The 26,426-nt window shown below is 38.4% G+C and overlaps 1 protein-coding gene across 5 annotated transcripts in view; it reads right to left on the bottom strand.

Annotated features, from left to right (window-relative positions):
• Positions 1-26,426, bottom strand: part of ZEB1 (zinc finger E-box binding homeobox 1) — a 113,350-nt gene that overhangs the window by 74,573 nt on the left and 12,351 nt on the right. The gene's annotated exons all lie outside the window — the stretch shown is intronic.

Genomic DNA, 26,426 nt, shown 5'->3' with positions numbered 1-26,426 from the left:
CATGGAACAAGCAGTACATCCAAAATAGTGAGCTATTTATGATGACAACTTCAATGTGAAGAGACTTTAAAACAGGTGAAATCCCTTTGGATCAAGCCTTTCAAGAGCTCTCTATCTAATTCTAGGGAGAGCCTTTAAGGTTTGCCTTAAATAGACATATGGAACTTCCTCAATCATGCACTCCACAGCAAGAAGCTGGAGACTGTCTTTGTTCACTAACAAAACAAAAAAGTGATTCCACATTAACCTACAAAGTACTTTTGAAGACTTTATGAAAATGGTAAAAAATGCATGAAAAGCAGTGAGTAATATCCTAAACATCAGATGGGTATGTTCTTGATAAATACAAAAAACAGCTTATCATTACTGTACAGAATTTTCCATAATAACCTAATGCCTAACAGCCATCTGCTCTAAAGGGTTCTATGTTGCTGACAATATTAAGGGGCTGTAAATGACCTAAACTGGCTCTAAGTGAGAGAGTTATATTCAAAGGCACAGTGAGTGGGAGATGCTCTACCTAAAGCATTAGTGAAATTAAAAAAAAAAACACACAAACACCCACCCACAAAAATGAAACCCCAAATAAAGCAAACAAACCAAAACCAAACACATGCTCTTCATTCACCATCAAGCAACCTTAAAGCCTATTATTGATTCAGAAGGAGGAGACTGATTACTAGAGCTAGACAGCACCAAGAACTGAACACAGTAACTCCCTTTGAAGCTGATTACAGCACAGGAGTCAAAGACAGTAAGGAAAAAAATGAAGATGAGATCTACTTTCCCTCCATAAGGCGAATGCATTCTTCCTCATTAATAATCTGTCAGGGTAGCAAGGAAGAGCAAGTAATTTGTGGGAAAACAATCAGTGTTTATTACACGGACAAATGCCAAACCTCCAAATACTTTAAAGAAGACAGTTCCAGCAAGGTTAAAAGCAGTCACCTGCTTCACTTTAACAGCAAGTTCCTTACCCATATTTGCACATTAGTGTAGAAAGAAAAAGAAAGATAGAAAAATTACTAACAAAACAGTAGTGAGATTCAGTGTAGAAATACTGGTGGTTAGGTAGAAAAAGCCAGGTTTTCTTACAACTAACTTTGTTGAGCTCAGCTTCTGCATGTGGTGAAGATTCTTGAAGAAGAGTGCAATATGTGACAGGTATTCATTTCTTCAACCACATCCAGGCAATTAAAGATAGATTGCTTATGCTCACTTAAAAAAAAATGCTTATTTTTCAATACCACATATCCTTCCATACCCTGACACAGGATTATACAAGAAAAGAAATCCTTCTATCCTCCTCATGCTTTGACCATGCTTTCATGAAACTGGTATGTTTCATCCTTCAGCATATCGGTTTTGATTGTTCAACAATAGATACACCATATATTATCATTTTTCAATGCCAAAAACATATCTTCTACTCCATTCAATGTACCTTTGAGGATTTTCTGAGACAAGGTGACTACTTTCATACATCCACACAATATAAAACCCCCTCAGCCTACTACTATTTAGTCCCCAAAGCACCTGATGGACACAGTAGTATGTAAGGATCACCACCAAGAGCTCTGGGAAAAAAAATACAGTCTCCTTTTATACTACCATAGAAGATGAAGCTTTTCAGTTCACCTGGAACCAACTCATCTAGAAAGGCTCAAAGTTTCTTTAACAAGTATTGAATCACTGTACGTGCAACACATTTTACATCTTGTGCAATAAAAGACAAATAGAAAGTTTATTACAATTATTTATTGTAAACATATCTCTAATCCAGACTCCATTAACCCACACTGCACAAGCAGTTTGCCTCCTAAGCACTTAAAATGTTTTACACCTTCCACAGCCATGCAGAAGTTCTGACAGAAGCAATGCACCTGCATGCCTTCACTTCCCCAGCACAGCCCATTCAACACATACACATACAGAGAATTCCTGTTCTTAATACACATTAGTGTATCTGTTCATCATATGAGCACATGCTACTTCACATGGTGCAGAAAACAGGTGAAAGAAAATTCTCTGTTCTAGTTTTCTAACTTGTCCTAGAAAGTACAGATCCTGAATCCCAAATGCAATAGATAAGTGAAGAACAAAAATTTCGATCAGATTAAACTCTGCAAAGAAGCAGAAAAGCAGAAATAAGCAAACAAAACCTCAATCGACAGCTAAAAAAAACCCCAAAAAACAAATAAAAACCACCAAAAAAATTAAATTGTCTGAAGATGCCATTCTCTGTCCACCAGTCAAAAGTTCCTAAATTTCAATGAGCCTTTAAATAAATTCAGTGAGATGAAGATGCAGTTAGCATAAAAAACCCAAAACATTAATTGTTCCTGGATTGCCTATCCATGACCAGCTGTGAAACTTTAAAGAAGGACAATTTTTAAGAAATGGTTTAGCAAGTCAACATGTGTGAAAGTGGTTCTGAGCACATCCCATGTCCTTCAGGGGCATCACTATTCTAAAGCAAAAAAGCTTTCAGCAAGGAGTGAGTAGTCATTAATCCCACTAAAATTTTCTAACAGAAAATGGAAATAACAATGGCAGCCAAAAAAGTGTACCAAATACCCTCACAAATCTGATTTTTATATAAAGTCAGAAGTACTCTGGGATTTTCTTCTTTATTATAGTCCAAAAAACACTCCCTAGTTCTTGTAAATCTGTGTCAGTTTCTAGCTCTTAAGTGATAAAGACATATACTAAAGACCATTAATTAAAGGAAAAAATCAAGATATGATGCTACCTTAATTTTACCTGTTTAGCATGAGGCTATCAGTCTTCAGAGTTTCAAACACTGAAGGCAAGGGAAAAAAAAACTCCACACTTTGTAAACGTCCTTCTATTCTTTTGGGGCAACCAAAATAACTGGCTAATTAGTAGAAATTACCTCTCTAATGATATTAAAACACTCTCACAAACAGCTTTTCTCCAGCACCCCTTGCTGGTTTGGTTCACAGTGATACAAAAAGGATGTTACTCCCCAGGACACATGAAGAAGCCATGGTCTGGATTTCCAGGCTTTTAGATCCTGTATAGTTTACTCTTAGACACAAGCTGAGGCCTTGCACCATTTCCTAGGAGAAAACAAAGCCTTCAACATGAAGTTTATCACAAGCTGAAAACAGAAGGATTACAACAGTGAAGAGTCACAAGGGGTACAAATATCCCATATACTTAATTTTCCCATCATGATTTGTTTTGCCATACAAGGATTCTCAGTGTAATGGAAAATACAAAAGTCCTTTGTGCAGAGGGCAAGTGTAGCTGAAATAATGCCAAAAAGACTGACATGCTTTTTGCTCCATCTGCCTGCTAATAACCATAGGAGCAATCAGCCAGCTGTCTCTGCTGTTGATCTCCAATATCCAGAAGTTCCTGAAAGACTCACAAAAGTCCCCAAACCCATGATCACAAGCAAAAGCATAGCAAAGAAAATGTAAAGCTGTTACCCAGAATAGACTGGAAGATAGAGGAATCAACAGAAGATTGCAAGAAATTCTAAACAATTTTTTTTTTTTTTTTTTTTTTGCTTAAGGAGGATGAGAGAGAAATTTACCTCAAGCTAGAGCAAGTAACTGTCCCAGCAGTAACTCAGTGTTTGGCTAGCAGGGGCACTACTCTTACAGTGAACCAGATTCAGCATGACTATCACGACTTAAGAAAACAATACATGCAAATTGCTGTTTTAAGAAGCAATTATCTAATGGGCTTTTGCTAAGTGCTGCTGCTTTATCAGCAAACCCTAAATCAAACTAAACAAACACAAAGGGTTTGAGGAGGGGGAGATGCCCACAACAAAAACCCCACTGCCACCTTTCTCTCTTGCAATACAACAGTGCATTAAATAGGATAAAACCTAAACAGACATAAACATAAAGGAGATGGTACAAATGTGTTAGTACCACCTCCAAAAACAATTTTAGTCTCGCTGTTTTCATCTGCTTAAATGAAAGACATACTTCGCCACTGGAGGGCTCTTAAATCTGAAGATGCACATATTGGTGCCCTACTCCAAGAATTTTTAACTTACCTTTTCAGGACTAAGAAGCACAAACTGTGACCCCCCAGCATTTACTTAACAGTACAATTACATTTTGATCTTGAACCTATATACACGCTTTGCTTTTAAATCCCCTAATCCCCATAAAATTTCACACAATTGTATAACAGTATAATGACAGGTGGAGCTTTTTGGTAATAAAGCAAAAGACAAGTGATCCCAGGTGCCTGATGTTAATGAAGCTGAAATTACATCTCAAAACTTCGGAGAGACAAGAAAAACAGTATCAATTTTTTCCAAACTTACACTCAGTTCTTGTCAGAAGAATACTTAAAAGTGAACACCAAGACAAAACCCAGTATTTTCATCATCTCCTCATTTGTTCCTTATCTCCAAATTATTCCTTATTTCATAGCTGTAGTGACTTCAGACTCTTTGCCACCCAGTTACTGCCACGAATAAATCTCATTTCCAGTATGTGCCACAATCACATGTTCTAACAAGGGCAGCTCAGGCTTACACACTCTGCTAGTGATTAAAACTGACTCTCCAATGTTTAATATATACAGAGAGCCTGGGAAAGCCTCAGAAGCAGCTCTATTTTAAATTATCTGTTCTAAACAGCTATTGAGACAGGGGAACGAAAATACAAGACATCCCTGACAGTGACGCTAAAAGTAATTTGCAGGCATTCCTTAGGCAAAAGATTGCCTAAAAGAAAAGAACAACATTTTTTGATAAAGAAATAATTCATGTATTTTGATACTGCTCCTGAAATGTTATGCATTACTTGTAAAACTGATCAGCATAAGAAACAAATAGACAACATACAACTTTAAAAAAAATCCAAACAAACACACCAAGGCAAACAAAACTAAGCTGTGATTTCAAGTATGGTAGTAATAATTTGTTTACTTCTTGCTACAAATTACATTTCTTTATGCCACCATATGTGATGAAAACCTCTCAGTTGAAGAACTGCCTACCTCAACCAATAGCATTATTGAAGGTACTTTATACTTCTGCTCTTGCTCTCTTTTCTAAGTTCTGTTTAATGATAGGGTTGTTTTGGGTTTGGTTTTCTTATGGTGTATGTTCTTGGGGGTCTTGTTTTTTGGGTGTTGTTGGGTTTTGGGATTTTTTTTTTGGCAGAGGTGGTGTGTCCGGCATTTTATATGCTTCTGATCTGAAATTCAGAATCATGGAACAGTTTGGGTTGGAAGGGATCTTTAAAGGTCAAACTTCCACATGTGCTGCTATTGCCATCCCTCCCATGGTAGAATATAATGAAGTATTTTAGTGTGACTGGCTGTAGCTGAAAGAAAAAGCATGCATACAATAGGAGAGAAAAGTAAAGTGTGTTTAGTTTTATACTTCTGATTCAGGGGAAATTTTTTAAAGTGGACTGAAGTCTAACTGAAGGAGTTTAGCACTTGCTCAAGCTTGTTTTTTTGTTCTTCAAAGTCAAAACTTACAAGTTGCTTCAAGCAAGCATGGTGTGTTAATTAGTTTTAAACAGGTCATAAAAGAGTCATAGTTCACATGCAAAGTAATTTAACCATTCACTAAACTCCTATTCAATAGGCAATGAAGCCTAACTAACTGCTTCTTCCAGAAGTCTAGCAAAGACAAGTTCCAAGCACTTCTGAAGTGAAACTGTAAGCATTGACCTTTGTTAGAAAAACACATTCAACATGGAACTCACAGCCAAACTGATTTCCCCACTTTGACTGCCCCCCCAGCAAATGGAGCATTAAAAATCACTGTTAGAAAACTTAAGTGAATTTTTCCACAACTTGCCCAACCATATAATGTATTTTCAGTAGGAGGAGAAAGTCATCAACAGTTAACAATTACAAAAAGTTACTGCCAGGCTGTATGCATTAAGCCAGTCAAATCCATAAGTCATCTAACATTTCTCTCCCCCAACAGAGGGGAAGCAAATAAATGGAAGATGAAGAGAAGGGAGTACAGAAGGCACACAGGGAGAGACTCCCTTGAACATAACAGACAGTCCTTCGATTTCTGAATCACACAAATCCACTGGCTTTAATATAGCTATGACAAGTTTTAAATCTTAAATTTGTCTCCTTGCGAAAAATCTCATATTAATATTTTATTTTATTACATAATGCTTCCATCACACAAAGCAAAGTTCCAGAATCTTATACCTTTATGTAATACCAAGCTTACAATCTCCATCCTCAGCCTTCCCCCACATTTCACATTAAATTAAGATGAAACAAGTGTACCTCATCCCTTATCCCATAGGACAGAATCTGCCATAGCTCCTTTCATGCCTCTTTCCCTGTGCACTCCTTTCACAGCAGCACATCTCCCTGCTCTGGAAGACAACTCAAGGCTATTCCTGGCTAACTCTACTCCAAACACTGGAAAATTTTTCAACTTTTCTTCTTCACTCACAGTATGAGACAGAAGCAAATAAGCAATTGAGGAGAACAGTGGGAACAGTAGGGGATGAACTTACAAAAAAAAAGTTGTTACACAGAAACATCTTCAGTCCACATAAGTGCAGGGGAAATGGTTGTAAAATGCACACAATAAATATTTTTGAGAACGTGGCTCCTTCTTCCATTGTTTTTTTGGTCACCCCCTAACAAAGTTGCTCTTTGACTAGCATGATGGCAAATGAGGTCGTCAAAGGAACACTGAGACTTCAATAAAGCCTACAGCCTACAAAGACAGTGTATATTACAGTTATATGAACACTTTACTTTTTAGTTTTTATGTAGTCATAATGCTTGGCATTATTTCTTCAATGCATCACAGAGACAGGAGGTCCTTAAAGAGGGTTAAGTACATGAATCTGCTTGTCTTGAGACTGGCTTACTATTAGCTGAAAACAAATGACAGTACTCAAATACTGAACTGTGAGGTTTACAAGAGAAAAATACAAAGCCAAGGTGGGCCAAGAAGTAGAAAACTTCTTATTCCAAAGCTTTGAATTCTTGCTCAGGGTTGCTCTTTTACACTGAGGCTTTATATTGTATCTTCAAACATGTTACGGGTTGCTACATTTGTATGGATGTCTTTTCATTCTGCTTTTGTCAGCTACTATTTCCTCAAAAGAAAGCACTGCACCAACCACCTGTACTTGAAGTACAATTCCTGATAATTTTTCCTGTTTTTCTTATGCTCCTTTTATAAAAAAAAACCCTGAAACTTAGAACTGATTTTCTCCCTTTGAATTAATGCACAGCCTTAGGATATGTCTGTCGCCTCTCCTGCAAGCAGGCTGGTTCCCAGAGGCCTGAAGCTTCAAGCCTGGGACATCTCAACTCCATGAACTCCCCTGCATTAGCTGTGTCTGCCAGCTGCTCTTCTCTTTTCATATATGAAATAATCTTTAAGCAGCATATGGCCTTGAGTATGTGTGTATGTTCTGGCAGGTTGAGGCTAAAAGGGTTACAGGCCATTTGTCAAGCTGTATCACATTTCCTCCACGCCCTTCCTCTCGTGAGTAACCCAATGCCACTCACAGCCAGAGCTCGACGCCCAAGCACGGCCATGACCGAGGGAAGGGATTGCTCCAACTCAGCATAACACACTGCTGCCCATACACTGAGTCATGGCTATTAAAATAAAGGGCATGACACAGCAGAAGTTACATTGATAAAGAATCGACAGTTAATCAGGCTTGAGGGGAAAAGCCTGGTTCTCCAAAACCACAAGAGGTCAAGCCTTCAGTTCTCGTGTTAGGGAACCACTGGAGCCCCATGCACCAGCACAGAAGTGAGGCCATGCTACGAGATCCTGCAGATTTGTGGGTGAGGAAGCCCACATTCCATGGGCCTCAACAACCCCAGTCCACTCTGCAGCATGAGATCTGTAACTGAAGGGCTTTGCCAGCTCCACACAATCAGACAAGTGATGATCTGCATTGCCTGCCTAGAAAAAGGACAGATCTAACAACATTTACTGGCTTACCTTAATATCTCCCAGTGCGTTACAGGAAAATCAGGGTTTGTCAATATAAACTCCTAAGTGACTCAGGGAAGTTTTACTGCCATAGCTATATCAGTCAAGGCACCTGGCTATGCCCCTTGCCAACACCTCTGAAACCAGTGCAATCAGGATGAGTTTCCAATACACTACTGTCTCACCTTTGATGTCCTACTTCCTCTGAAGTGAGCAGTGTTTTGGGATGAGGTATCAACAGATGGCTGGAACTTCAACTTCATCTCCCTCAACCACAGCTTCACAGACAAGTTTTCTATACTTCACAATTCAATCTTTTTACTGAGCCAAACTCTTTCCCTTCTAAATAGTGCCTTTAAATGAGTCAATTGCATAAAGCAGCAGACATCTTTTTTCTTATTCAAAACAAAGAAAATTAAAGGTTTACATTAACAGAGCAGGTATGACAATTACAAGAGATCATGCTAAAAGCTTTTCCATGGGAATCATCCTGTTTCACACAGGTCAATGAACAGATAATATACAAGACATGCTTCAATATCAGGATGAAAACATTTCCCACATCTTGGCCGGATACCTTTGAAGAAAAATAATAAATTAATTCTCAGTACATTAAATGATGGTTGAGAAAAGTATAAAAAAAAGTGAACACTTTCAAACCAGAATATTAAGCTGGAGAACTTGAAACGCACAGGAATTGCCACATTATGAGAATGAACAAATTTAGAGGCATTAACAAGATGCATTTCCTCCTTCATAGATGATTTACAGAAACAGTGACTAAAGTTGTAACAATGGGTAGTACACAGTATAAGAATACACTTATAAGTGTATAAGTATAAGAATACACTGTATATCTACTCGGGGAAATATGAAATAGCTGGTTTCACAAAGCAACTTCGAACAGGTGGCTGTGTTTCAAAGGTCTTTGTCCAAATACAGTGGCAGCCTAATGCTTGAGAAACAGCATAAACCTGTTTTGTAAACCTTCAGAACACTCCTATTTGAGGCACAGAGCATAAGGAATCAGAACTGCTTTACAATGAGACGTATCAGCATGCAGCAAGAGTCAGGATTTTCAACTTACACTACCAGCTCCATCCTGATTCCAAGTGGCTACACAGCGCTACTTAGATAGTGACAAGAGAGCACAGTGTCTACCTTCCTGACCTTGCTGGAAGTAAGTTCTGAGGTTACTTCTAAGATTACAAAAGAGATGTTCCTCTCCTGACACAAGACACACAGTTATCTGTAGAAAATAATTTTGTCTTGGGGATATGCTACCCTTGGAACTGCACACCCTTTTTCTAATGGGAAGGTATGAGCTTCAATAATAGTAGTAAATTACAAAACTTGGCTTCTGAAGACATTTCTGTGCAGAAAGGTTGTCTGAATTGTTAAGTACACCATTAAAAGCACTTAGAGCACAACAGAAGAACCAGCTACAGGAATGGCCACTCAAGACAAGCCTAAGTATCATTCCTACAGCTCAAAAAGTTAAGAGCTCACCAGCTGAAGCACACATCACACACCTGCAGTCCGCTCTCCCCCTGTCCACTAACATTCATTAAAGTGGAGCAAGTTGGAGGAAGAGCTGAAAGTATCTAGGAGGCCACCCATGTCCACATTTGTATTGTCTGAAAAACAGTCCTTTGGTGCTTCTTGTGATGCTGAACAAGCATCCATTCAAATACCACAGAGGTGCCAAAACATAACAAGATCAATTTCTCAGGATTCCAATTGGAACTCTGGTAGACCTCTCTGAGATTATTCATGGCACAACATCATAGAAGACAATTACTGATACTGCCTGTCTCACTTCACAGTTAGGCTGGAAGGAAAGGATGAAGGCAGCACAGCATGTTTATACAGTTAAACAGCATAGGAGTATTGCAACATTTCAAGAAGTCTGGCCATTTTAAACAGAACTCAACAGCAAGCTGCTTAACAATCCCCAAATAGGTGCTAATTCAACAACGTAACAACTTTCATGTTTGGATAGGTAAAAGTAGAGCAGCAAAGTTGTGTTCTCATTTTCAAAACACAAGTTGAGGTCTTCATTCACATCTCACCTCCATGGGAACAGTGGAAGCTAAGCTGTTAACAATGCCTCCAGCCATATCTAATATATTTTATTAGTTGTGCTATTTATTAATGTAATAATAGCACGTGGAACCTGGAATCAGAAACAGTGAAACAAAAACCAGTGAAATTTATTTCTAAATGTGAATATCTAATTTTGAAACCTCAGAATAATGGACTCTGAATAGCTTCTTACAACCAGATAAATGCCACACATCTTACTTTGAAATGAGTTACAAATAAGACTGTCAGACATCTCTGCATTAGTTTGCTTTGTGGTTTGTTTCATCTATTCCAACCACATCTAAAACTGGGGGGGAGGGAGGAGGGGATTGGGTTTTGTTTGGTTTTGGAGCTCAAAGCTATAGAAATACTCTTTACAGGACTTTTCCCAAACTCCTACACATTGGGACAAAAACTGCATTTCTTCTATGTTTCTCATGCTGGTGACACAGAGGAATGGGTCTATGGTAGTGCTAATTGTTTTAGGAAAGGAAAGTCTCAGGCACATAAAACTTTTGTCTTTTCTCTTAATGAGCTGTAACTTTTCAAACCATGCCTGACATGCCAAGCTGCCTACTTTCTACACTGAAAATCTGTTACAATTCATGGTAACAAAAACATTTAAAAGAAATTCCTTATAGGTCCCTTTCAGAAGTTACTCCTTACAGAACTCTTCAGACCTATCGAAAAAACTGCTGGATTCATTTACAGTTGCTTCACTTGACTCAACAGCTCTACTAAAGTAAGTGCAAACCATACAGGTTTGAAATGGTCCATTATCATGCAAGTGCTGCTTTGGTGACTCAAAACAACCACTGGAAAATGGTGATCAGCTGTCCAGATTCCAGCAGACATCATAGCAGGAGTCCTTCTTCACCAAAAGTTGGTTGATACACCTCAAAGAAAATCACTGGCAGGTATGATAATGTTGTTAGCAGTTAATTCAGTCACAGAGATGCTTTTCAGTTACTAAGACTGTGATTTAAACTTTTATCTTGATGGCACAGCAGGAGGAACTTGCTACTTGGCAGCTCTAAAAACTACTGAAATATTGAAGTTGTAAGCAACAGGTTTGCTTCTTTCATTAAAAGAAACATTTTTCTGACTTGTTCAAATTAATGAGATGGTACTCAATTAATTGAAAGAAAGTCCCATTACCAAAAAAAAAAAAAAAAAAAAAAAGACTTGATACAGATGTCCCTGGCCCTAGTCCTTCACACACAATTACTGCACAGCTCTACAAGACTGTTCTAGGTCATTACTGACCTTATCAAAAGCATTACAAGTTTAACTTCAGAGCACCATCCTAAAAGAAAACCAAGGCTAAGTTTCATGTTTGTGTAATTGTTACATTCATTGCATTCAGCAATTTACACAGATCTTCTACACTTGCATGCAGAAGTTCATATTTCACCAGAAATATGGTTCAGAGCACCTCTAAAGATAAACCTAAACACCTCAGTTAGGCTGGGGATTAGAGCAAAGGGGGGAGGAAGGGATTTAAATAGGCAGGGCAAAGGGGAAAGAAAGGGAAAAAAAACCTCACAGAGGTCCACAAGCAGAAAAGTCCACTTAGATCCCAAACTCAAAAAGCATCCATCTTTTATTATCTTCACAACAAAAAAACAAAAAAACAAACAAAAAAAAAACAAACAAAAAAAAAAAAAACCAAACAAAAAAAACCTGTGGAAAACCACAGCAGGAATGCAAAATCAAGAAGAAAAGAAAGAGACAAAGACACAAAGAACTATTAAGTTGACTCAGAAGCATGTTTGGGATAAAACAGATGCAATGCAGCCTGTTCTAAACTTGAGTTGAGTTCTTCTAGATCATAGAATTTTGCCCCTGTACATGATCAACATCTCAGTGCTGTAATTATATCAACAGAAATTGTTGGCTTTGGTCAGTTCTACTATACATGCTACTGCACCAAGAAGAATCACATCTTTTAAAAGAAGAAATAACTCTAACCAACTTAAAAAACACGAAACAATTTCCTTCCACATGTATCCTTACACCTGGAACAGAATAAATACATTAAAATCCCTACAGTACCCAGAATCCAAAGATATTTTTGGTTTACACAGTTAAAAGAATTAATTTTTAGCTGAGAACAGCAGTCTCCCAAAACTAAAAGAATTAAAACATTAAAGTAGCATACAGTAGTTCCTGTAGAGATTCCAGCTTGAGCAAGATGCAGTTGTGGAAAGTCTATGATGCATGTTGCTTGCATTAGACTAGACTAAGTAAAGTGTTCAGGACTTCAGGAAAGAACCAGATTTTCTGAACCATAGTAATGATGTTGCTTGCAGAATAGTAATTTGTAGAGGTAGATTGACATTGTAACTTTTTGCTGACTTCTGCAAGAGCTACATTGAACAGAAGTGCGCAGCATATGGATATTCCTCCACGGGTAATTCTTCCACTCAAAAAATCTTTGTTGTTTAATTTACAGGAGGATACTATTAAGTAAAGTTATGAAACATTTATTGTTCCTATCCAGTAAAACTGGCTGACCCATAGGGTGCAATCTCCTGGAGTTTACCAAGCAGAGTCCTCCAGACAGCTCCTGCCCATTGCAGAAAGCAGACAGGCTCCTGGGGCTGCCAGCATTTCAAAACTAATCCTGGCCAACACCAGTACCCTTTGCCAGCTGTGCAATTAAGGGTCATGTTGGGCTGTGCTTCCAGAAGGCCAGGCACCCTAGATATACTGAAGCACAGATTAGATAATCAAAGAGCACACACATTCAGCAGGAAAACCACCTCGGAGAAAAAGCAAACATTGGAACTGCAGCACTGTAGGTTACAACCATTATTTACTGGCTTTCAACTGCACTAGCAAGAGCCTACAGAAGACTGCATCCAAGAGAAGAATGGGAAAAAGATGGCTATTTCACACCATCATCATTGCTTTGTTAAAGTAGCTGACAATTAGAGTTGCAGTTATGCTGATGACCAGCACAGTTCCTTTCTCCTTACTGTTCCATTTGAAACACCACAAACACTTTTCCTCCCTTCTGGAAGATAAATCAAAATTACTAGATATGCACAGTGCTATAAAAAAATGCAATCAAAGCCTTTCCAATGGTAATGTCAGAGATTTAAGGTGCATCAGCACACGAGCAAGGATCAAAACAGTCACCTCAGTCAGTTTTCCATTCAATAAACAGCAGAAAGGATCATTGACAGTATCAGCAATGTGTATTTTCCCCTTCCACCCCAGCTGACAGCATCTCATGTCTAAAGCTGACTTTAAAAAATGCTCAAACATCTTGAGGGGTAAACAATAAAATAAATCTTGTAATAGAAGGATGTTAACAGTACACTCACTCCTTGCTGAGCTTTTACAAGCCAACAGCAGTCAATACATTGTAGAGTGTAACTATGTTTCTTCCCAATACAACAATCTAGTTGAAAGAAATCTGGGATATCAGGTATAGACCAAGAGCAACTCCAGCTTATTGTGGCCAGCTGCTGCACATGTGACCAATAAAGAAAACCTAGCATCACACAGCCCCCAGACAAAGTATGGCCAGGTGCATCATTCAAAAACTCAGAAGACTGATACTTGAACATATAAGTAATGCAAATAACCTACAGTTCTACCTGAAAGTAAGTTTTACCTGCTGTTCTTGTGTTATAACCCTAAGAACATCCTTCTTCAGCTGCTTAGATTACACATAAAACTCAACAGTGGAGGTGATGTAAGAATTAGCTATTACTTAACTTCACAATTTACCTGTTGGGGCAAAAAAGAGCTCTGCTATCTGTGGAAAGCTCTCACAGACATCAGTGCTGCCCACCAACCCTTTCACTGCAATGTACTTTTGCCATGAGAGAGGGATGCAAGCATATTCATTTTAAATGAAGTGTAGAAGACATACAGTCAAATTATCACATAAATGAATACTTGTGGAAAAGCCTGCATATATTCTCCAAACTTAGAGATGTGTTGCATGCATGCAATCTTAACCAAACTGCATCTGAAGAAGTTTTCCCCAACTTTTCTTAAGCAATCAGTATTTGGGAACTTTTCTCAGGAGATAAATATGGAAACCTTATATCTAGACTGTAATCCATTTCCAAATGTGCAAAGAATTGTGTGGTTCCCCACCCCACCCCAAACCCTGAGTTAAAAACAGATACCAGTATAATGATCTAGTCTGCCACCTTGTGCAGCACAGAACAGAAGTTTCAGCCACCAGCTCAAGAAGTCCATGACTCCTACTACTCTTTTAAAAGGCTTATTAAGCTCATTTTAAAAATTCATTTATGGTCGTCACAAACTAATGTTTGGTAAATTCCCCAAATTTAACTGTCTTTAAGATCTAACACACAGAAGAAGCTATGCTAGAAGTAACTGCTGAGAAGCAATAGACATCCACCTTTACCTGCTAGAACTACCCAACAAAAAGTAGGTTTCCTTCTACTCAGCATTAAAAGTTTTGCTAAAATTTTAACATTAGTTTGGTGTTTTGGTTTTGGGGGTTGTTTTTTGTTCATGGTGGTGGTACTTTTGGTTAGGCTATTTCTTTATATTTGTTTCACTTTGCTTGGTTTTTTAATATGAGCACAGACACAATCTTTCCCGTACATCATGCTGGCAACAATTCTGAAGAGCTGGGACAAGGAGCAGGCATGATATTCTAGCTTTGGTCTTCACCACCTCCTTAGCATTTTCCTGTCAACAAGGAGCCATTTCAGAGTCCTGGAAGCTCACAATCAGCTGGCCACCACAAACCTCAGATGGTCTTCCAGGACCATCCTTCCAAAGGTATTCAGACATTAGCAGCAGTGAGCAACTACAGCCTGAAAGACTTTCTGGTGTTTTCTGTAATCACATTCTAGCTGAAGCTACTCAAGACTGAAATCCCTAAAAGGTCCATATGAAAAGTTAGTGAGTGAACATTCATTCTGAGCACATAATCCCACTTACTGCTACATATAGGAGAAATTATTTACAAATCACCAGTTTCTTTCATACTACTTTTTATAAGTTTCACTATCAAACACATGGATTTGAATTCTTCAAAATGGTACTTGAAAGAACTAAAAATATGTTGTTTTAATATGTTTTTGGTTGTTTTTTTTTTGAAGTATTTTCTAAAGACTTCTTAAAATTCACACTAACATGAAAGGATCAGAAGAAAACACTGCATAGATAATTTTCAATCAAGTCTCACATTTACAGATCATTGAAAGAATGTGATGATTTTTAATAGAGCTTCTTGTATAACTTCAAGAGATTTTGATTTCTACAGAAATAGATTAACATATTGCTTAGTCCATGAAATTAAATTAGTTATTTTCAATGGAAATTTGGAAAAATTAATGCAAAACTTTTAGTAGTTATGCATATAGACTTATCTCCTCTGTAATTTTAAACATGAATTTTTAGCTCTCAAGTAAAAGCCATGACACAAAAAAAACCCCAGATACAAATTGATGTTTCAAAACGGATGGATACTATATTGATACAGTTATAGGAGAGAAGAAAAGGAAGAAAGGATACTTGTCAGGCTGCCTGTATTTATATCTGCAAAACAAGATACTGAAGGAAAAAAATCAGCATGAGTTTGAGATACCAACCCTCTTAATCTCCTCCTAAGCAATCTACACCTGTAGGGATGGTTCAAACAATCCTATCACTTTACCTGAGAATCTGAGATTTTACAAGACCCAGGTACAGGCTGAATTACTACAGGATGCCTACTCTGCTTTCCACCAGTCCCCTACCTTATTACACTGGTGGAACCCTACTCCTGCTCTAACACAAATAGATTCATTTCCATAAATGAAATAAAAAGGAATGTAAAAAAACAACATTGTACAGATGAGCACTAAAAGATGGAACAATTGCAGTTATAATTTTGCACAGTGTGGGAGATTTGACTAAAAGTATCTGTTTTAGCATCATTCTTCAGTTCTTATCTGTGCTGCCCCCCCTTCACTCTGTAAGTACTGAATGCATCCTGTGGTTAGTGAGCACATGGCAAAATCCAAGATGTGCACTCTGGCCACAAAGAGACCTTCAAGAAGGCAACTACTACTATACAGAAAGTGTGTCTAAGTTGTTCAGCTACACAATTAATTCTTGCTTGATTTGAATCAACTAACAATTACTCTAATCACATTGAATTCAAGGCCCTGAAAACTTCACTGCTATTAAAAAAAAAATAAAAAAATTAGTCCTTCACAGATACATCTCAATTCAAAGCTTCAAAGCAGCTTTTCCCACTATTAAACCTCCCTACTCCAATGCCTCAATCTCATTTATGATCACCATTTCAGTACAAAAGCACAATTTAAGTAATCAAAAGAAATTAACATTTTAGATTAAAAGCTAGTTGTGACCATCTATAACAGCACATGGAAGTGAACAACCTCATTGCTGTTTCCTTACAACACTTTGAGATAGCATATAGATTGCAAGAAGCTCATTCCTTTCCCAGTAGGAGACACAAGCAACCTGACTTGAGTTGGTTGGGTTGATGCAAGATGCTCTGAAGGAAGGTACATGGGGCAGGGGGATGGCAGGCAGCCTGTTTCCCAGCTGAATAAGATACCAGTCTTTGAGTCTCAGAGAACTGAAGATCAGATTGATAAAAGAAAGCTCAAGGCAGGTAAGATCTTCAAGATGTAACTTTAGGCACTCAGAAATTTCAACCACTACTATTATTTTCAAAAGAAAGTCATACAGGAGAGAACTCACTACCGGAGTTTTAACAGTGAAAGATTGGAAATAAATAAATAAAACCAAATAAGTAAATAAAACAAATTTTTGACTGGTAGAGGTAAAAACAGCATTCAGGTGAGACAGTTTACAGGCAGCAAAACCCAGATTCAGGCATTCTTGCATCAACTAACAGCTTAAGTTCCCACTATAATCAATGGTATATTCTGCCCATCCTAAAGCAGATACCTATGTTCTGTCAGCTGAACAGTTCTCCAGGTCCACTGGCTAGGTCTCTGCAGACTATAATGGGAGCACAGGCAATGAGCTCACACCCTGGCATCTAAATTTAGGTGCCCAAGACTGTGAGCCAACCCTACAATTTATACAGCCAAAGTACATAGGCATGCTGATAGGCCAAACATGCACATGCTGTAAGCAAACCCTGGGACAACAGTCCTTTAAAAAAAACCCTTTTTTGAAAAAGGATATAGAGGAAAAGAGAAGTCAATAAGAAAGCCTGCTAACAGAACTAGCTGAATTCCTGAACTATGTTCCATACAAGTTTCAGTCTGCATGAAGAGTTTCTAGACACACATAAGGAGGGAGAGATTCTGCCCTAAAAAAGTTGTCTTCATAAAGAGCAACACATCAGAATGACTTTCAGCATGCAACTGCTCAGGGAAAAAAGCCCTCATTCATGAACTGTGCGAGTAGGGAAGGGATGACATGGATGTATCTTTTCATTATAGCTGTGTCACATTTTTCCCAGTTGCCACACATACATATATAGCACTGGACTTACAAACTAGAAAATTAAATAAATAAAGGTCAAGTGAAAGAAAATAACATACTCTAAATGAAACAAAACTCCCAAACAAGCAAAAAAACCCCACACCAGAAAACTCCTACAACACAGAAGCTAGAATTTGAGTTAGGGCATGCTCAGACACTGCAATAAGACAACAAAGCACCACTTCCCTGAATTGCTGTAAATTGACCACTTGTTCTTAATCTCTCCCAATTGTGAGATAACAGACCCACTTGTTGACAGAGCCACAGATTGCATCAATTGGTTGCCCATAGAATAACACTGGGACCACTTGTTTGACAATTATGCAGGCTAACATCCCTCTCTCTCTCAGTCCCTCAGTATCTCAGAGGAAAGGACAGAAGAGTGAAAGCAGCTAAAGCACAGGCTACACTCTTAACCCTTGAGATGCCAACAGCTGGCCTACTGGGGTGCTTGTCCACACCCAGCTTTCCTGGCAAACAGGATTCCCCAGAACACAGTGTGAGTGAAACCTCTATCTACAATTCATTAATTCTTTTTCTCCTTTGGGTTTGCCTGCCTCTTTGACCAGGAATGATTTTCAGTCAAGAAATCAAGATACTAAAACACAGATTCAAGCAGCAGTTACAGGAAGACTTGAGCAAAATATTGCTGTAAATAATGTGACAGTGATTCTGCATTATTCTGCTGTCTTGAAGTCTGACAAAAGCTATTCCTTCCTCACTTTTACTTTTTCAAAATGACCACCACCAGATCTAACACTTTCCCTAAACCTTTACTTGGCAGGATATTATTTCCTTCATCTAATACTTTGTCATGTAATCCCAAGCAGCAGCCTCTCTGTTATTTCGCCTGAGGACCTAAATTCGTAATTATTTTGATCGTCCTGCATCCTCTCTTAGCTACTAGGACAGGACTAGCTTCAATAAATAAATCACACAAACTAACAAATAAAAACTCTGGAAAACAACTCCACGGTTCTAGCAGCGTGGAGCTGTTGGCTTGTTTCAGTCTTTAGTAATTGCTACTCAAATAGGATCAGAGCCATTTTTAAATGAACAGGTGAAGTAACTTTTAATTTTCCTCTTGGAACAAAGCATTCTAAAACATAACCAAATGACAGTAGTTAGCTAAAGCTCAAAGCAAAAACAAAAGCCTTGGGGCTGTCAGTAGCCAGACATTCAAGAGGACTCAAATCATCTGTTCCCAGACAGAGAGAAACCTGGGGACAAATCCACCAGTTTCCATTTTGAGATAAGGCCATTCACATGCTCAACACAATACATTGTTTAAGAGCTCAAAATCAGAGTAGGAAGGTAGAACATAGATTTCAGTCAGTTTGAAGGAATGCTTTATGCCAATGGGTTCCAGGCCTCAGAAGGAAGACTTTCCAAATTAGCAAGAAGACTCTGCAGCAGCATGGCAAGTTGCAGGGGCAGATGAGCTGAAGGACCCCCACATGGCAGACTTCTGGTCAGCCATTCTGCCAGGAACTGTGGCTTTGAATGCACTTCTGTCTGTGCCTTTATGGTCTCTGCTATTCAAATTAGATTTTAAGGCACATTTCATTTATTCCCCCAGGCACTGGCACTTGGGACAGTAAGAGAAATATAAAATCTGACAAGTTTACATTGCTGAGTTGTCAGCTGTTGGTATTACTGAAGTATATAGCTGTCTCCTTGACCTAGACAGCATTTGAGACCAACTGTGAAATCAGATCAGCCTCACAACTAGGTACAAAACAGCAGGTTTGTTTCCTCCAGCACTGCTTCTCCCATTCAGCCTTCTCACTTCACAGCTGGTAGAGATGCTTCTCCAAACCCCACCCTCAGACAACTACACCAAAAAGAACCCCAAGAGAACATATCAGGCTTGGAAACCAACGGAGAAGCTGTGGGAGCATTAGTTACTAAAAAACCTCCCTTAACATTCCAAATTTGAAACAGTCTGGAAACAGAGAACACAAAGAAAATAGAAACTTTTACACAGCATGTAGTTTCATAGCCTGACAGAAGAGGAGGGTGACAGAAATAAAAGTTATTATGTAACATATAAATAGCATTTTAAGAACAGAAGGTTTGATTTACCAATTAAAAAACTTGAAACTGCAAAAGTGAACATCTGACTCTTGTCTTCTCATTCTGATTAATACAAGCAAAGGCTTTTCTGGTATTATTTACAAGTACCCAAAACTAGTAGACAAGAACTCATAAACAGCTCTGAAAAACACTTATCAGTTTCACTCACCTATGGTGGAACTGTTCAGAGTTTTCTTATCCTGAGAAACAGTAAGCATTGTGGCATATTTTGTAAATTACAATTCTTCTTTAAAAAAAATACAAACCTCCAAAACATCCAGCTCAAGAGTAATTCTCTGTGCAAAAGTGTTTTAAATCTGAAAATTGGGTGCTGAGTGAAGCATATTTGTTTGAATGAACAGGTTTTAAAGTACTTATCCTCTAAGTTATGAAAAGAGAAAGTAAACAATGAAAAAACATGGAAGAAGTTGAAGGGAACTGCTGAGGACATTGAGCTTCAAAGCTTAGTTTAAAAACTAAAGAAGTACACTCATGATTTCACAATTACTCTTAACAGGTTTAGTTACATGTATATTAAAAGACAGATCTCCTTGATGTTTAACGTGCTTTAAATCTCTGAAGTTAATGAGGGTGAGTTATTTCCTATTTGGAAGCCTTTAAAAAACAAGAGAACACACTCTTTCCTTAAAAATAAAATTTTCAAAATTTAATTAAAAATCCAACAGAAAAAACCAAAAACAAACAAATGCACGTGTTAAGGTGAAAAACACTGGTCAAAGCATCAGAGCTGGAAGTGCTCACCCCAGGAGGTGCTCAGGGTTCAGAGACACATTAAGTTGTTTCAGGGAAAGCCTCAGAAGGTGCACGGTACACAAAATGAAACCCCCAAGTCAGAAAACATTTCCCATAAGCCTCGTGTGAAAAGCTGCCTCCTTATCCTCCAGTCGTTGAATAGTGCTTTTCTTCTGACACAAAGTGTATGAGGTACAGCGAACAAACTGTAAAGGTAACCAGCCTTTTGTCATAGAGTTCCTCCACCCACTTGTACTTCACCACACAATAGCTCGTTTACAGATTCAGACCACTCTAGCCCCACACAGAAACAATTCTGTATTGTGAAGTGAATCTACCAGAGGAGTAAAATCTAAAAATACTGCAAAAAGTCTATAACAATCATTTCGTAGAACTCTATGGTTCTTCCCTTAGAGACAAAGGCTTTCCCAATTTGAATAGGTAATAACAGACTTAGTCACTCCTTACTTGAGTGTGACTAATAGCCTGCAAAAGCAAAAAAGACATATGTACCCTATGAAGCTGTTTATCTCTTTAAAAAAAAAATAAAATTTGTGCTGAAGCAAAAGTAGTTGTAATGTGAAAACCCATGTTACTTCCTCTCCCATGTCCACTAGGGAAAACAAAGCACTTTGTAGCACAGAGCCATTTCTGCACGTGCTACCCAGGACAAGCTATAGGTGCTTGTTTACACCAGTGAGTAGTCACAGCAGCTCCAGAATAGTGATGGGTAGAAAAACCAGCAAAGCACATGGATCAACCAGCAATCTGCCCAGTCAGCCATACACTAACATAAGTAAATCATGGGAGCCCAGTTAGGCTGCTGGGAAAGTCTGGAAGAAAAGACTGATAGCCTACCTACACTCTACTTGCACTTTCACCTCACAGAGAATAGTGACTCCATCCCCCACAAGCTGCTATAATAGAATAAAGATAAACGCAGGGATTATGCCAAGTTGACCCCAGGCTTTGTTCTTTCCCTCCAAGCATATTCAGTGAAAAGGTCTAAACACACATCTGATTTGACAAGCATTCAGATTCACAAAGAACGTGGTGAAAGTGAAATCATACTTGGGGCATTCATGGGTCCCTATGTCAAAGGTCATTCAGCAATGTTTCAGCTGCAGCTTGCTAGGATTTGAAATGAACCAGTTTAAACCCACATTGCCACAAACACTGAGATACAGTTTATGCCAGCCAAATATGTCATAGCATGTTTAGCAAAATTTAGCTCAGACATAACAGAATTTTTGCACAAACATTTAATCCTCACATTGGCAATTGATGGATAATTTTCCTTTTTAGCCAGATTCATGCCAACTCACATAACTCATCAGCAGAATTTTGAATTATTATTAGAAAGGAGGCCTGACCAAACCATTTATATCCTTCCCTCTTTACATAAAAAACAAACCCACAGGTTCTTCTACATAACTAGAGGTTAATTAGTTGATTCAAACCGGAAAAAAAAGTCACATTTAAATCACTTAGCTAAACCAGAGAGCTCAAAAAGCTTTATCAAATAACTTATCACTGATTTGCTTTGTTTCTCAAATATTATTTGAGACTTTCAGCTGCCATTTGGATAACTAAAGAAGACACACAAGAATCTAACTTGAAACAGTATCAGGCTGGGAAGCTTCAGGGCTACTAAAAGTGGGGAAGCAGCAACTGAAAACCTGCTGAGAAATAACAGTGAACGAAAACAAATGTATTCTTCCAAAGCCTTTGTTGAGCTCGCTCTCAGCTCCGGGCAGCACAGTGGCAAGCCCAGCTGTCGATTCAGCAAGCTGCAGACTGTCACTCCAAAACAGGTCACAGTTCAGCAAGCAAGTTGTTATTTGTTTTTACTGCCAATGTAAAGTGGCATTTCTGAGGCAGTGTTTTCCAATGATCAACTCCTCCTTTACGTCTTACAAATAATACAGCATTTTGTCACCAGTAGGCATCTTAACTAGAGAGAATCTCAAACCTCACTTTATTACAGGAGGTGGTTTCACATAAGGATGCTGGCCCACCATAGCTGGCAATCAGACACATTTCTGTCACTTTGTCTGCAGCCCAGACTCTCCCAAGCTGAAGAGTAAGGCACCAATATCTACTACTACCACCTCTAGCTCCTTTGCAAAAGCACTGTGAGTGCATCTGCCAAAAAGCAGCCTCCATTCCTCAGTTTCCACCAAAGACATACAATTTGGTAACAGCAGACACGGGACCACCCCACTGACTGCTTCTCAAGGCAGCAGCAAGAGGGCTGTGTTTAGTGGGACACACATCATTAACTGACAGGAATTAGTTGCATTACATTCTCTCATCTCAAACACTAGGGCATCAATTTAAATAACCTTTGGGCAGAAGACAGTCTTTATTCTTTTGACAAATGGGAAAAGAAAAAACATCTCTCAAGGAAGCACAAAATATGTTTGTTCTCTTTGGCTAAGAAAATAGGGTCCCTGAATCCTGAAGATGCTCAGTACTTCTTCATCAGCATCTTTCCTACATGAATAACTAAAATTTCATTAAAAGCAGAAGACTGACATGATCTCAAGGACTGAATATTTTGTTCCAGAGTCCCAAGCCTAAATGGAACCTTCACACAGGCTTTCCATGACTGTCCTGCTTGCAGAAATGGAGAAAAAAACAACAAAAGCAACACTTCCAGAGGGTTTGAGACAGGACAGATGATTAAAAAATACTTATTCTTTCTCACGTGAGGTTGACAACACAAGCATCACAAGGCAATGCAGGCCTCACTTCTCTCCAAATCCCTTCTGTCCCCTGCTGTGAACAAAGCACATTGCTTTCCTAATGCCTGGCAGGTTGTGTTCAAGATGGTACAGAAATCTCTCCTATTCTATCATGCTGTGTATGCAAACAGATTTGTCATGTTGGTGCAGTTGCTTACTAGTTTTAGAATATTCTGAGTTTTGTAGATGGTTGTAAGGGCTACCAGATAGTTTGGGAATCTGTAAGGTACAGAGAAATAAGATTCAGCTAACAAGACCTAAAAAAAAAATAAAATAGAATCAGAGACATTGATTAGTCTCATCAATAACACCCAAGGCAGTAATATCAACATGCTTTTGGCTGTATGGTTTTCCAGAACACCATTATGAGCCAACATCAAAAGGAAATCTAAGGGCAAGCACACATGAATAAACCTGAATGATTTTTGAATATATGCTTCCTCCAAAACAGAACTTGACACTCCTTGTTCTCATACACCACAGGCTGATCAGCTGATGATTACATTTCAGACTCAGCAAGTTACCCAAATTAAAGAGTTCCCAACTGTATCAGAGACTGTCCACTGACGTGCTCTGTAATAGTCACATAGGTTTTCCAGAACTGCATGATTTGCTCCAAGAAACCTAAACAACCTATTATTACAGCAGAGATAATCATAAGCCCTATTTAAGCTGACAAACACAGATTTGGCTTTTTTTGGTAGCTTTTCTTTTTTCCATCTCTAAAACAGTCTTGCTTTAAGAAGAAGCGGAAGAAGGGAGGTAAAAATGCCCTGTAGCTCTGCACATCTTAAAATCTTGGCCAGCTAGATAAGCATGACAGCATTCACTACTTCATCCAGGAGTGAGAACATTGCACTGACTCATTTAACTTCTTTTAAGAACTACTAAATTCCAGAATAAGAAAAAAACAACAACCAAAAAACAACAACAAAAACAAACAAACAAACAAAAAAAAACCACACAAAAACCCAAAAACATGAGGTTTTATAACATCTGTCTATACAGCACATCTAAAAGACTCTTCATACTTGCTGGAGTCACCAGGATTCACACAGGGCCTATGACACACAGAAAAGATGGCAACAAACAATATTTTACATACCCTAACTTGTCTACTGCAGAAACAAGTCTGTTCTACCTAAGAAAAACAACAGACAATTAAAAGACAGGTAAACTGCATGGTTCTGGGCTGAATTAGAAATCAAGAGCAAATCACTCTACACCTGTGAGCTTCCACATCTTATTAGCACTGTTTGTCAAAGCTTAAGGCAAGGGCCAGCCACCAGGATTCACAAAGGAAAACTGGGAGGCAGACACAAGGTGAAGGACACAAGAAGGCACCTTCCAGGCTTGTATTTTCTAAGCATCTCACTTCATGACAAGCATTGCACTTTTGTTTGCACAAGGCCTTCTGTAAATTCATAGTTTGTACGCTAGATACTTTACAGAGGGGACACTAAGCTCCTTCTGCATCCTCCTCACTCCAATCAGCAAAAGACAATCTGTTTGCATAGTTTTAAAATATGTTGTAGTTTGAGTTAAATCTAGCAATGAATATTCTGAACTGGTTACCTTTTAAACCTGAAAAATATGGATTTACAAGTTTCTGCCCCATGCCACTTCAGACACTTCATAGCTCTGCAGCTCTTAACTATCATGTTCTAAACTCAGGATTCCAATCCTGCTGTACTCGTATTGGCCAACAAAAAATTATAAAGAGATCTTAAGTATCAAGCCAAAGGCTGTTATAATTGAGGGTTAATCCTGTTTATTAGTATTATGACTATATTTAACTAGTGTTTTTTTAACAGAGAACTTCAATCACACTAATTAACTAAATGTTTACTTCCAAACTAACAGGACACAGAAAGTTCTCAAATTCCTGGGTTTAGTGGATATGTCAGAAAGGAACATTTAGAAACAGTGTAGCCCTTGGTCAGACAGGCTGACATATCATATCGCTTGCCACTAATGAAGAGCAATCATTCGTCTCTAGGAAGCAAGGACACTGGGTTCCACATGCCCCACTCCACCTCTCAATGGTATATACCCCATCACAAGACTTCTTCTACGAATATTTGGAATATATTAGCACAGATCCTTTAATACCTGCAAACTTTCCTCATAATATGGTGTTTGAGTCAGCTATGCCACCATTCTACCTTAAACACCACAGAAAACCATAAGTAAAACCATCTATCAAAAATATTTTTTCTGTACCTAAATATTTTAAGATAATGAAACCCCTACTTTCCATATTTTCTTCTGGTTAAGTGAAGATGATTTTTCAACTGTTCTGCCACTCTGCTCTTCTGCAATTTCCCATATTTGTCCTGAAAACCAGCCATAGCACAATACTGTAGCCATGCCAGCCAGGTCAGTCAAAGGCAATACCCTTCTCAGTCTGATGTGCAACTATGAAAATCCTATAGAAGACAAGACCAGATCTAGATAGTTTTATTCATATTCATAAATGTAACTCTCCTAAGCTGCATTAATGTGCAACATGCTGCTTTCAGCAGTGCCAATTAAGTCACAGATGTTGAAAGACTTGTAAAATATGTAGCTAACTCCTTCCCCCTTAAGAGAGTTCACTTTCTTATTCTTACTCAGATGTCTTTGTATGCCACTTACCAGTGAATACACCTCCCTTTCTATCTGTGACTGCAGAAACTAGGGACTTCCTACTGTAAACCACAGCAATCACATGGGGCAAGGAAAAAGGAGACGAGAAAAACCCCACAGTTCTCTCTTAAACAAGTCTGGAACATATTTTATTTGTCACCACTTACAGACTACCCACTGTTAGAGATAGTTAACTAAGCTTTAGTTTTATCACCAGCTTCCTTGCTAAGTAGCTACAGTCTTCAGCACCATAAAAAGGTCATATGATTATAGAAACAATTCTGAATGCAAAATAAAAATGAATGTAAAGAGAATTAACACTGCTGTCAAGGGAGCAGCATTTGTGGAGCTCTATGGTACAATCAGTTTCAGTTGCTTCCTTTTTCCTTGGGAGAGGGGGAAGGAAGTGATGGGCAGCAGATTTTATTGGAGGATAGGAAGAGAGCAGAAATTTTTAGGAAGGGTTTTTGCTTAAGGCAAAACAATCCAAGAGACTGGAAAATGTTGGTGTGTGACATGTAACTAAAAGGTGATCTTCGAGGGACATGATTCTTACAACAAATTAGTATGCACAACCAGAACAGTCACAAGGAGATCTGGCAGCACCTAACAAAATGAGAAAAATAAAGCTTGTTCAAACAGTATTCACATTTTATTCATTAAAAGTTGCAATTCATACATTTGGCTACTCAGGCATAGATTTCCAGAGTCCTCTTCAG

The sequence above is a fragment of the Oenanthe melanoleuca genome, chromosome 2 (assembly GCF_029582105.1).
Source record: "Oenanthe melanoleuca isolate GR-GAL-2019-014 chromosome 2, OMel1.0, whole genome shotgun sequence".
Lineage (NCBI taxonomy): Eukaryota > Metazoa > Chordata > Aves > Passeriformes > Muscicapidae > Oenanthe > Oenanthe melanoleuca.
Note: the sequence above shows the minus strand (reverse complement) of the source record. Positions and strands in the feature narration are given on the sequence as shown.